The sequence below is a fragment of the Nomascus leucogenys genome, chromosome 16 (genome assembly GCF_006542625.1).
Source record: "Nomascus leucogenys isolate Asia chromosome 16, Asia_NLE_v1, whole genome shotgun sequence".
Classification (NCBI taxonomy): domain Eukaryota; kingdom Metazoa; phylum Chordata; class Mammalia; order Primates; family Hylobatidae; genus Nomascus; species Nomascus leucogenys.
Window position 1 is genome coordinate 48773784 of NC_044396.1, and position 14362 is coordinate 48788145.

Consider the following 14362-nt stretch of genomic DNA (forward strand, 5'->3'; position numbering starts at 1 on the left):
TGTAGTTAACATTTACTGAGTACTTCATATTACTGAACACCCTGCCTGGCTCTTTCATGTGTGTGATCTTATTTAACCCTCATGACCATTTAAAGAAATATGATTTGTATTTCATGTGCAAATTGGGTGCTAATTGCTACAAAAGTGTTACAAGTTAGGGTTGGAAGAAGGCATGAAAGATACATTAGACATTTATACATGGAAGAGTATGCACCTTTGTATTGATTATCTATTTATTGCTGCATAATTAAGTAACTTAAAACTTAGTAACTTAAAACAGTGATCATTTATTATCTCCAATAGTGTTTGTGGGTCAGGAGTTCAGACAGGGCATGTGGGGATGCCTTATGTCTTCTGCACAATGGGGCCTCAACTGGAAGACTCGAAGGGTGAGGCTGGCATCATCTGAGGCTCATTTACACATCTGGTGCTGAGGCTGGCTATTGGCTGCAGATCTAGCAGAGGCATGGACTTCCTTACAACATAGCAGCTGAGTTCCAAGGGTAAGCATCATGGGAGACAGAGACAGAGAGAAAAAAAACAAAACAAAACAAAACTCTCCTTTTTGTGATCTAGCCTCTTAGCCTCAGAAGCCACATGGGATTCCTTCCACCATACCATGTTGGGGCAGTCAGGACATGCACAAGACTATACCCCGATTAAAGAGTAGAGAACATCACTCCCGTCACTCCCAGCTCCTGGTGGGGAAGTGTCCGTCAGACTGCAAGAAGAGCATGTGGGATGGGATAAATATGCACATGTGGCCACCCATGGGATATACAATTATTCCCACATTCTTACTCTCTGGTAAAACTCTTAGGGTGAGCCCTGGATTTAGTCAACACCAGGAAATATGTCTCATGTCAGGCAGCCAGAGAAGGGAAGTGTAAAGGATTGTTCTTGATTGGGGGATCCAAGTAGTCTTCACAGAAGAGACAGTATTTGAGCTTTACCCTGATTTGGAGGATTTCCGTTCATTTATTTACTGAGTGCCTGATGGGGTATATTGTTGATAACATGCTAAGTGCAGAACATATAGGAAATTCTACTTCCCAAGGCACAGACTGAGGACAATCTCACAGAGAGGGCTGCAGGGCTGACCCCTGTGGTGAGCTACTCACCAGCACCTTTGGTTCTTTCCTTTCATGGGAACACCCCTGCCAGCCTTGCTAGAAGCCAGCAGTTTCCCAGAGATCCTGACCCACACTTCCTGGCTTCCCTTTATTCTCTACCACAGAGGACAGAAGTACCTTGGGAGACATATCAATAAGCAATTTGGGGACCAAGTTAGAAACTATTTTATATCACTAAGGGAGAAGAATCCTATAAAACATAGTAGATAGACTAAAACAGTCTATTTGTAGATTATTGAGTTCGCATTTTTAAAACCTTCAAAAAAGATAAATTTATTGGAATGTGAATTCAGTATTTAAAATATATAAAAGCAAATATTTTTCTAATTTCCGTTTCCTTTTATTTCACTCTTTCCTATTATTTATCTCTGTCTCCCCATGGGGTTCCACATAGAACACAGATCAAAAGCTTTTACTCATTGATGGAGATATATGCAGAAAAATCAAATGACACACAAAATAAACTAGAAATGTCAAAGCCATCATTATGATTTTCTAAATCCCATCACTTATTCTGTCGCTGAACAAGTGAAACTTTTAGCAATGGTAGGGCACTGGTTTTTTTTTAATAGCTCCAAGCCTTATATGTTATTACAGAACAACTTCCTAAAGTAGGATATGTCCCAGATTTACACATCAATGTTTCAGGAAAGAAATATTTACTATTTAAAATCCATATGCATATAAAATAGCTGACTTAGAGAACTCAGTGTAAGTTCCATGTCTCTTCTTTGATAAGGAAAAATTGACCATGATTCAATTATGATTTCTTTTCTCATATATATGATTAGCTCATAACTTCAGACTTATTTTGAAAATAATTGGATAAATTTACAGTTAATAACTTTGTAAATTTTAGTTCTACTAGAGAATCAAGGCCTTGTTACTTAAGAAAAAAGTGATTCCAGGAGGTTAAGAATTTCACTGGGTGCAGACAGGTCTCCAGGTTGTAAGTGAAACCCCTCTTGAGAAGAACTGGCACGAGGATGGCAGGTGGCCCCAGCACAGAGGCAGGAAAGAAGTCTGTAGGCTGGAGCTGCTGCCAGAGTTTGTATGGGCTCCAAAAGTGGTGTCAGTAGCAAATAGTCAACAAGTCTTAGAAACTGATAAAGAAAAGGCAGGAAAAGTAAAGAAAAAGGGGAAGAAGGTAGAGAGTTGAGCCAAGTGAGAATTACTGTCAATAATAAAAGTGAGGTTGAGGCTTTGTTGGAAAATCCTCCCTTGTGCTCTAATGGTATTTTCTTGTCTCTCCCAGCACCAGACAGCCTCTCACTTCCCCAGCCTGGGCCTAATGTCCCAAACGCTTTCCCTTACAACATGCCTTGTTTCACATTCCCTCCTTCCCATGTATTGTTAGCAATAGCCAAGTCTCACCATGTTACCTTCATATTTATCTAATCTTCAACAAAAGACTCTTGAAAATACAAAACTTTCATCCTCAGGGGTAAGTTTATATCATGGTATGTCAGTCTTTGTAGCAGGTTGGTGAAGACGGAGTTTCCTTCAAAATCCACACTGAATTGCTTGCTACATTTGTATATTAAAGCATGTCTCCTTAGGCCAGCCCAATTTGCCGTTTAAAATAGAGCAGTCCAAACAGTAGGTAAGTGTGAATCCCTCACTCAGCCATCCGTCTGCAATTATAGCCCATCCCGTTAGAAAGCATCTTCATCCCCAATTACTTCTGTGATGTGTTTTGGGGGGGTGGGGGCTCATATCCTGTCTGTGCCTGTCATTTTATTGCTATCTTGTTCCTGGTCCCTTTAGTGAGGGACACAGCCTGTTGCCTCCAAGCTATGAAGGCCCCACCCACTGTCATGAATGCTGGAGTCACTTCCTACCACTGGGATCGTACCCTGTGGACATTTTAATTGGTTCTAAACCCAAAAAAAATGTAATTAGTTCTGTGCTATTTCTTTATTTGTACCTTACCTACTTCCAGAAAGATTTAAAATTTTAAAAATATGTACAAGGAAACTAGATAACAAGTAGGAAGTGAGTTTATAGAAACAATGTTAGAAAGAGAAAAATGAAGCCATAAGTGAAATTAATGCATAGAATGCATGCCATATAATCACGTGCACTTGCTTGGGATGGCCTGAATATTTATCTCTGAGCTGTCTAGCAGCCACTTCAAAAAAAGTGAATCATAAACAAAATCTGTTTCATCCTCAGTATCTGAAATCTGAGAAACATCTCCTATGGATAGAGCTTTATAAGGAAGTTTCTCTTTAATTTAGTATCCTTAATCTTTACCATTACTCTTATAGTAAAAACAAGAATATTCATAAGGTCATTTGTAATATTGCTTCAAAGTGTATTCACGACATGTTATGTAAACAGAGTTCAGTAATTTCACTGTAGGAGGAAAAAAACTATAGGTTTAAGTTTCAGACAAAAATCAAAGTGAATGTCTAGGAAATGGCCTGCAAATTTTTCAGGCATAATTCCATAACTTCCATAAATCTTATTTCAGAGTGCCCTAGAATCAGGGTAACCCTTCTTGACAAGGACTTAGACATGCAGATATTCTGTGTTGCCATTTAAAAGCTGACACATATACTTCAGGCTCAGTCAGCTGAGCCAGGAGTGAGGTTAACAGATTATTACAAGTTGAGCCAGGCTCAGTGGCTCACATCTGTAATCGGGAGGCCAAGATGGGTGGATCGCCTGAGGTCAGGAGTTCGAAACCAGCCTGGCCAACATGGCCGAGACCCCATCTCTACTAAAAATACAAAAATTAGCCAAGCATGGTGGTGTGTGCCTGTAATCCCAGCTACTCAGAAGGCTGAGGCAGAAGAATCACTTGAACATGGGAGGTGGAGATTGCGGTGAGCCCAGATCGTGCCAGTGCACTCCAGCCTGGGTGACAGAGTGAGACTCCGTCTCAAAAAAATAAAAATAAAAAAAAAAGAGGCACCTAAAAAGGTCACACACAGAATAGAAAGCCTCAGTGCCTACACGGAGGAGGGCAGAGAGTACAGGGGGACACAGACAAGGTTTTCTACTCTAATACACAGAATAAGAAGTAGCTGGGTCTCAAAGCTCTGTTATTCAGAACATAGAAACAATAATCTTTGCAGGGAAAATGATTTACCAATATCTCAGCAAAACAAAAAAAAACAAAACCACCTCATTAAAACACCAGTTAAGCACCCAACTTTAAGTAGTGTAAGTATCTATCAAACCCCTAAGATCATTGGCTGAATTGATCTCAATGTAATTAACTGGATTTACCTGTTTTATAGGGTTGTTAACTATAAGCCAGTTGTAGGTTGGAGGAGTCTATTAAAAATTCAGAGGTTTTTTGTTTCTGAAGACCCTCTTTCTGGAAATACTTTCAAAGGGAAGCCAGTTGTCAACTAAGGTCATTCATTGTTCATAAAACTAAACCACATGATCTGCATATAATAAAATGCTTAGACTTCTTTTCAGGGACAAAGGATGTGAATTTTATTGAGTCCTTTTCAATTTAGGTATAGTCAACTGAAAAGTAGGCATTTTGTTTCTATCTAAACTTTCCAAAAAATGTAAAACCCTTGCAAGCCCAATAAAAAGTGAGTACTTTTATTTTAAAGCATATTAGCAATTCAAATGTAAAAATTGCATGTTAAAAGAAAAGCCATAATAAAACTCATCAGAAGGTGCTGGTAAGATATTGTGGTTTGACTTTGAGCTTAAGAAAATAAAAGAACAAACTAGTTCCAGGGGAAAGAAGGGCTGTTTGTGTATTTTATTGTTAACTATTTTGGCAGACCGGAATGTTTCTTTGGTGACAAGCTCAGAGCCATGCCAATCTGCAGTTAGACCACTCCCTCCCCAGTTTCATCAAATTTGTGGCCCAAAGTCAGAGACTTGATAAGGCCCTCTTGGTGGGGAAAGGGCTTAACCTTTAATCTATGAACCTGCTAAACTGCTTGAGAACAGGATGTGTCAGCTTTCTGTTATTTGATCCCATTTCACCATCTGTCCATCTTTACCCATGCAAAACAGAAGAAGCCAATGTATCTTAAATACGATGCCCTGGGAAAATGTAAAACAGAAAGATGGAAATTGACCCTCTATTTGTGCTTCCATCTGCAAACTCTTTCATTCTGGCATCAATTATGGAGCCAAATTTCTATTCATCCCAGACAGCTCTACCATTATCTCAGTATCATTTATTATACGACTTTTTTTTTTTTTTTTTTTTTTTTGAGACAGGGTCTCCCTCTGTTTCCCAGTGGTGCCATCTTGGCTCACTGCAGCCTCTACCTCCTGGGCCCAGGCAATCCTCCCACCTCAGCTTCCAAGAGTAGCTGGGACCACAGGTGTGTGCCACTGTGCTGGCTAATTTTTGTATTTTTAGTAGAAAGGGGTTTTGCCATGTTGGCCAGGCTGGTCTCGAACTCCTGGCCTCGAGCAATCCACCCGCCTCAGCCTCCCAAAGTGCTAGGATTACAGAAGTGAGCTACCACACCCAGCCACTTATTATATGACTATTAAAGCGAGATATTTCAGATTATGAAACTTTGTTTCCATAAGAGATGATTTCAACATCATTTATGGTTTATGGCTTAGGAGGAGGAAATCACATAATTTAGTCTAAGCACTACAGATATAATTTTATTCTTGCCAGTAAAGAAACTGAATAGTGAGAAATTCAGGCTCTTTCTCCAGACCCCCCAGAGAAGGAAAACATTTTCAAACAATCCAGAATAAAGCCACCAAAATGGGTTCAAAAAACACTGGAGACACAATGACAAAATGGAAAACAGCATTGTTCCTTAGAAAAATGAACCATCAAGCTGTAAACATCAAATGAATAGTTTAATGTTGCTACTCTAAAATGTGTATTACAAGATGAAACAGGAATCTTGACTGAAAATATGGATAAAATCTGGAAATGTAATGAACACAATATTTTGCAAAGTCATTTTAGATGAAGGCCTTCAATAATTACAACTTCCAACTCATAGGCTGTAGTTAAAAATCCATGACAGGACTAACATCAGCCATCCCTGACGCACTTCCGATTGATATGTAAAACCCAAGACTCTCATACTCCCTCCTCAGATACAACTCATGCCGAAAAAATAAATGTCAGGAGAGCAGAAGACCTTTCAACTAGATAGAACACTGTGTTAGAATGGGAATTAAGGGAATTTGATTCTGACATGACCCCATCAAATCCCAAACCTCATTTTGCTGATAGAGATCGAAGAAAAAAGCAGAAAGGTTGAATCTACACTTGTGTGCTAGTAAAAATTCCATTGCAAGTTTTACAGCAAGAACAACTGACATTTGGGAACATATAGGGAACGTGGCTGAAATGCCAAATAGAAGTCTGCAAAATTAAACTGACTTCCAGCAGGTATGTAAGCAGCCATAAGCAGAGTAAAAACTCACTATTAGGAAATCCTTTCTTCCTATCAGCAGCTTATCTCTACCTGAACCATCACACTTGTTAAACGAGAATACCATATTCAACAAAAAATACCTACAGCAGGCAAAGTTCTGACAGCTGAGGCCCAGTGTTCCCATGAAGATCTTAGTCTTAGCAATTGTGCAAAATGCAGTGCTCAGACTGGGGTAACATGAGGTAAAAAGAGGTTGTGAGCTTTATGAATTATTTTCTAAACTAAATCATATTTCTGTTAACAGGCTTTTAGGTCTTAGTTTTCAAAATGTTTCAAGAATGTTCAAAAACTTTCCATTTTTCAGTACTGGGTAACTTAAGAAGAACAGCACGTTCGCATATACTCAGATTGCTCTTACGTTCCTATGGGGTGCCGATACCCATGTCAGAGTTGAATAAATAATTTTACAAGTGAAACTTATCTGAGTCGCTCATAGTTAATATTGTTCCCAAGTAATTAGCCAAAAGAAAGAAGTAGTTGTTAGAGTGTGTTATGGAAATATTTATTTAGCACCCAACAAACCTTGCTGCATGGCTATGTGTTCGGCCCTGGTGCTCTGACAATGAGCCCCTTCCCTCAGTGCCTTAGGAGCTGCTTTGCAGACAGACACTAATCATGTTCAGTGGCAATGACAACACAGCGTTGCCTCCTTCTTGTAATCAACACAATCCTGTCTCTTATGAACAAAGGAAGAGGGCAAACGCGGTTAAATAGGGATGGCCTAGAAATGACATACAAAAATAGACTTAACATGATTTCCGTAAATAAAATAGGACATTGAGAGCAAAGTGCTTAATCTGGAGTTTTCTAGGAGAAGGATCTAAATCTGTGGTTTCAGCTCTTTGCACAACCCCATTACCAGCTAATGTCACCCAAGACCCAGCAGTTGAGATATGAAAGAACATCTTAAGAGGTAGGAGGCAGGGAACTTCAGAAGCCTTTTGCCCAGTCAATAACAAAGGAGAGAGGAGGTAGGTGTTACTGACCTCCAGGAAAACCACTGAGAGACATGTTGGTAAAGACATGACAGTCACTAAGCAAACTTAAGGCTAAACCCATTTAAAATCTAATAAACACCAAGGAGGGCTGTTGCTCTGGACTTTCACAGCTTCTTAGAACCTGCAACTTTTTCAGGTAGCTAATTGCTTCTTCCTGTCTGCTTCCCCAGAAAGGAAGCCCCCAAATGCCCCAGAAGAGAGACCTAAGTAAGTGAGAGAGTATGTTCCAGAAGACACTCAGGAATTGCCCCGAGCATGCCTTGTGTCCAATGTGCACTTAAAATGTGGCTATTGAGTAATATAAAGATGTAACTTACATGTAAAATATACACCAGATTTCAAAGACTTAATATGAAAGAAAAAAAAAACAAATATAACAGAAAGAACAACAGATACAGAAGTGAGCAAAATAATATTTTTCCCCCAAAAGGTACATACCTTTTGGTGTGGAATAGACGGAGAATAAACAAAAACCAGCCAGGTGCAGTGGCTCGTGCCTGTAATCCCAGCACTGTGAGGCCGAGGTGGGAGGACTGCTTGAGGCCAGGAGTTCAAGATCAGCCTGGGCAAAATAGTGAGACCCCAAATCTAAAAACAAAAGCCAAAACCTGCGTAGCATAATGCCAGGTGAGGAAAAGTTTAGAAAATATAAAGTGGGCAAAGGAATAGAAAAGAGTGCAATCAGGGAACACTGCTTCAGATAGCAGGGCCCAGGACAGCCTTTCTGGAAAGTTGACACTTGAGCAAAAGCACAGGATGCCCCATCTAACACCCTTGAGTACAAGGACAAATACCAAGCCTTCATGCACCCCAGCTGCCATCCAGAGAGGCACAGTGGTGGCCATCTCCTTGACACTGGCTGGAAACACCCCGGGAAGCAACTCAGCAATTGTCTATAGTTTTCACACTCTGCAGTCCTCTGGAGAAAATAATAGAGGAAGCTACAAAAACATCTCACCCTTGAAAAGACTGCCTTGTGGCCCAACATTAAAACATTTTCCTAGATTTACTAAAAGCAAAAGACTGACTAGAGCTTTTGGTGTCCCCTGTCCTAGACACATGCCTATGCTGAAATATTTTTCTCAGTATTAGAAATAATAATAATTGTTATAATTTAGCTAGTTAAATTTTTTCCTAAAAAATAGAAGAAATAACCAAGCAATAACCAAAGTTTAATGTGATATGTTCACTAGCATTATTATTATTATTATTATTATTATTTTGAGATAGAATCTCGCTCTGTCGCCCAGGCTGGAGTGCAGTGGTGCAGTTTCGGCTCACTGCAACCTCTGCCTCGTGGGTTCAAGTGATTCTCCCGCCTCAGCCTCTTGAGTAGCTGGGATTACAGGCGCACACCACCACACCCGGCTAATTTTTGTATTTTTAGCAGAGACGGGGTTTCACCATATTAGTCAGGCTGGTCTCGAACTCCTGACCTTATGATCCACCCACCTCAGCCTCCCAAAGTGCTGGGATTACAGGCGTGAGCCACTGCGCTCGGCCCACTAGCACTATTTTTAAATATATTTTAAATTTTGATGAAGCTAATAAATGTTCGAATTTAATAAGATAGAAGAGTTTAAAATGAAAAACAACAATTCTCTTTCTCAGGCCTCCACAATCTCAATTCAATGTATCAGAGGCACTATATTAACTATGATAATTTTTTTATTTTTAGTTTTTCTGGTAGTTACCCGCTCTCTAAATAACAGGCTTAAATCACTATAGTTTGATATATCAAGTCTTGACACCTATGGACTTTCTTTTTTTTTTTTTTTGAGACAGAGTCTCGCCCTGTCGCCCAGGCTGGAGTGCAGTGGCGCAATCTCGGCTCACTGCAAGCTCTACCTCCCAGGTTCACTCCATTCTCCTGCCTCAGCCTCTCCAAGTAGCTGGGATTACAGGCGCCTGCCACCACGTCCGGCTAATTTTTTGTATTTTTAGTAGAGACGGGGTTTCACCGTGGTCTTGATCTCCTGACCTCGTGATCTGGCCGCCTCGGCCTCCCAAAGTGCTGGGATTACAAGCGTGAGCCACCGTGCCCGGCTACACCTATGGACTTTCTAAGGCACTATAGCCTTCCTCTCTCCTCCCCTCCTGCCACTGGAGGTAAGAATCGTTAGTTCCTCTGTTGATTATCTTTTAACTTAAATACTGCATATACATATGCAAATATCTCTTGAGCTCTCACGTGGTAAAAAGGGATTATTAGTGGTCTTTTTCTTTCTTCTTTTTTTTTTTTTTTTGAGATGGAGTCTTGCTCTGTTGCCCAGGCTGGAGTGCAGTGGCGCGATCTCAGCTCACTGCAAGCTCCGCCTCCCGGGTTCACTCCATTCTTCTGCCTTAGCCTCCCGAGTAGCTGGGACTACAGGCGCCCGTCACCACGCCCAGCTAATTTTTTTTTTTCATTTTTAGTAGAGACGGGGTTTCACCGTGTTAGCCAGGATGGTCTCGATCTCCTGACCTCGTGATCCGCTCGCCTCGGCCTCACAAAGTGCTGGGATGACAGGCGTGAGCCACCGCGCCTGACCTTTTTCTTCTTTTCTCCCCACCTTACCTTATAACTTCCAGCACTACTTTAAGTACCTTGACTTACTTTTTCTTGTCAGTTTTGACAACACTTTCTTTTTGTGTGTGTATACATAATCAAGTCTTCTTTCCCTTGTTATTTGATCTGAAAATTTGAAAATCAGCAAACAGTATTTCTGTTATTATGACTATGTAATACTATTGACTGTGCCGCCAAGTATTATTATTACATTCCAAATTTTCGTGTTCTTTAAGAGTTTGTCCTCCTCCTCCTCTTCCTCCTCCTCTCCCTTTTCCTGTTTCTCCTCTTTCTTCTGCTTCAATTGCTTCTTTGCATTGCTTGCGTTTATCAAATCTTTATTTTTCCAGTTTCTCAAAGATCCCACAAATCGTCATCCTCCCATTTTTCCAGATCTTTCCCTCTTTGTGCCTCCATCTAGACTGAGGGTCTGCAGATGTGCTCCTTAGCTATGATGCGGGAACCTCACTTTGTTATTCATCTGAGATGGACCCCATGCCTTCTTTCTTGATTTACTCCCTTCTTTAGCTGGACCATGTCCTCCAAGTAACTCCCTAAGAAACTATATGGAACAAGTAAACCTAAATCCTACATACCTGAAGAGCTGTTCATTCTACCTTCATTGTTGATTGAGAGCTTTGCTGAGTATAAGATGTGAGATTGAAAATAGTTTTACCTTGTAATTTAGAATGTGCATTCCAGCTGGTTGCAGTGGCTTATGCCTGTAATCCCAGCAGCTTGGGAGGCCAAGGCAGGAGAATCGCTTGAGGCCAGGAGTTCAAGACCTGCTTGTGCCATGCCCAGGAACTCAAAGCTGCAGTGAGCTAAGATCGCATCACTACACTCCAGCCTGGGCAACATGGGGCGGCTCTGTCTCTTAGAAAAGAAGAGAAAGTTCATGCCAGTATTTGTTAGAAATCCAGGGTTGCTGAGGGGAAGTTCAAAACATAGTCTGATTTTTGTTCTTTTATTAGTGACCTTGTTTTTTTGCTTATTTGTTTTCTTTATCTCTGGAAATTTCTTGTTCTCTTTTAATATTTTTCTGGAAATTTTACAGTGGTAAGTTGAAATGAGTCTATTATCTATTCATTGTTCTGGGAAACTAGTATCATTCAGTTATAGGAAAACCTCTTTTGTTATTTCTTGAAATATTTCCTCCCACCCATTTTTTCTGTACTGTCTTCCGAGACTCCTGTTATAGGTTGAGCATTCCTAAAATCCTGAAAATCTGAAATCCAAAATGCTCTAAAATCTGAAACTTTTTGAATGCCAACATGATGCCACCAGTGGAAAGTTGAAAGTTTCACACCTGACCTCATGTGATGAGTCGCAGTAGAAACACAGGCACATAACACAAAGTTTATTCAGCATTTCCAGAGGGAAAAAGATCTTCCCAGCTCCCTTTAGTGTCATTATCTTTTCCGCACACTCCCAGAATCCCCCATGCAAGTACGCCCACAGGAAGATAAAGGCTCACCTGCCAGTGGTTCGCCACCAAAATACAATTGCGTTTGTTTTTAAATGTGCCAATTTTAGTTGCTATTTTAATTACAAAACAAACATGTTATATACCCGTAAAATACGAAGGCAAAAAATAAAAGACAAATCGCTTAAAAATACTGTCAAATCAGTTTGGTGATTAGCTAGAAAAATTGGCATGGGAGAAGTTTTAAAAATCTAAAAAGATTCTGCACTCAGCCAGGCCTGGTGGCTCACACCTGTAATCCCAGCACTTTGGGAGGCCGAGGAGGGCAGATCATGAGGTCAGGAAATAGAGACCAGCCTGGCTAACATGGTGAAACTCCGTCTCTACTAAAAATACAAAAAACCAGCCGGGCGTGGTGGCAGGTGCCTGTAGTCCCAGCTACTTGGGAGGCTGAGGCAGGAGAATGTTGTGAACCTGGGAGGCAGAGCTTGCAGTGAGTGGAGATCTCGCCACTGCACTCCAGCCTGGGCAGCAGAGCAAGACTCCATCTCAAAAAAGATTCTGCACTCAAATTCCATTGCAGGTGTTCTTATATCCCAGACATTTTAGAAATTATAAATGAGGCATTATAGATGTATTTTATGCAAAAAAAAACAAACAAAAACTACAGAACTTCCAATCAATGAACTCATAATCAAAGAAGAGCTCTGGACTTATATCAAATGACTGACTAATGAAGGTAGTATTATATATGTGGGAATGAAGTAAAACTTTGTGAAGTGATAGTTAATTAAAATATGGCAAGCATTTATTACAGTAACTGACACACCAACATTACATAAATCGTGGGCATTATTGTTAGTTAAAGTTTTTTTTTTTAAAGGGAGCTGAGGGGAGGGGGCACTGCGGCACAACTGGCTTGAGTGATTGCAAACAAGATGGAGGACCCCAACGCAGACACAATTCTTTCAGACTTTCCTTAGCGGGCAAGATGCCCTTGTTGTGTAAGATGTAATTTCCCGCCAAGGAAAGTCTGAAAGAATTGGAGAAAAAGGCGAAAGAGTGGCAGTGTGTCCTCTAGCAGTCAGTGGTAAAAACATATGAAGACATGACTTTGAAGAGCTGGAGGGTCATGAAGACAAATGTAGTAAGCAGAATGAACGTGCTATTGAAATGCACAGACAGCAGAGACTGGGTGAGTGGAAAGTAATTAAACAGAAGAATAAATGTGGAGAAGTCTTGGAGGTCTCAGGAAAGGATTACGTTCAAGAAGTTACCTGGTGAGGGTTTGTGGGTCATCTTGCACCTTTACAAACAAGGACTTCCTCTCTGTGCCCCGATCAATCAGCGCCTCAGTGGACTTGCCAGGAAGTTTCCTGATGTCAAATTTATCAAAGCCATTTCAACAACAACCTGCACACCCAATTATCCTGATAGGAATCTGCCCACGAAATTTGTTTACCTGGAAGAAGATATCAAGCCTCAGTTTATCCGTCTTCTGGTGTTTGGAGGCATGAACCTGACAAGAGATGAGTTGGAGTGGAAACTGTCTCAATCTGGAGAAATTAACACAGACTTGGAGGAAAACCCTAAGAAACCAACTGGAGACATGTTGCTGTGCTTAGTGTGGCACTCTGTCCTCATGAAGAGGGACAGTGAGTCCAAGGGTGGCTGAGGCTGCAGCTGCTGTAACTTGCTGACTTTCTTGTGACAAATTGTCTGAATTTTTTTAAAAAAGGAAAAAGAAAGAATAAATCCTTTTGGTTTTTAGTTTTGTATAGATTATGTTTCAAATCTTTACATTTCAGAAGTAATCATTGCTGGAAATTTTGTTAATTTTTTTGGAACTCTTTTTTTGAATTGTAGTATTTCCTTTAAAAACATTAAAACCAGCTATTGGTATTAAAAAGAAAAAACTCAACACTATTCCAGGCCCTGGGCATACAGTGATGAGAAAAACAACCCAGGACCCTGCCCTGTGGATCTTACCATTGAGAGGGAGAGGCAGACATTGACCAAATTATCAAATAAATCCTTAATTACAATGTCTGAGAAGGGCTATGAAGGAAAAGTACAGGAGGAAATGACAGCACACACTGGGGTCCTGGTCTACAGGGAGGGTCACTAGGAAGTCTTTGAACTGAATTTTGCATCATGAGTCAGAGTTCACCAGACAAGGAAAGGGCAGGTTCCAGGCAGAGGGAGCAGCATGTTCCAGTACCCTGCAGCACGGAAGATTGGCCCTGGGGCATCTGGAACACCCCAGCCACATGCTGAAGTTTGAATCAGTTTGGAAAAACGATGAATGCAGTAGAGTTCATGCTAACATCTTTTATAGATTGTCTTTCTGACCAAAAATATATGTTTAAGTCTTATGTACATTTTTCTTCCCATCATAATTATAAATTCAAGGAGAAAGTAAGGGAGGAAAAAAAAGAAGAAAAGACAAAGTCATGCATGTCTTGGATGTTAAAGGGTAAGTCATAATTTGTCTGCTTCCTCCCCGGTAGAAAGAAGTCCATACAGTTAATTGTGGTCATGTGATTTAGAGAGGTCAGAAGTGTCCATTTTTATTGACTTCTTAATGTGTATAATTCTGGCTTAGTCTGTAATCTTCCACAGTGGAATAATACTTAAGACTTCTATTTGTTTTCTTTCCATTAGTTGCAGCTGTTTTTCTACTGTTATTTTATTCAAGTAATTAACACACTGATTTATTTTGTCTTGGCAGCCTGGAGCAACAATGCTGAGAGTACACATTTTTATGTCAAACAAACACACAGACCTTTTGAAAATGAATCACACTGGATTCCTTCTTTCCAGATTCTCCTGAAGTCAAGTGATAAGAATTCTGGGGA

The 14362-nt window shown here is 40.4% G+C and overlaps 1 pseudogene; it reads left to right on the top strand.

Moving 5' to 3' along the window:
• Positions 1-13179, top strand: part of LOC100589546 — a 58358-nt pseudogene extending 45179 nt beyond the window's left edge.
• Positions 13180-14362: the final 1183 nt, after the last annotated feature.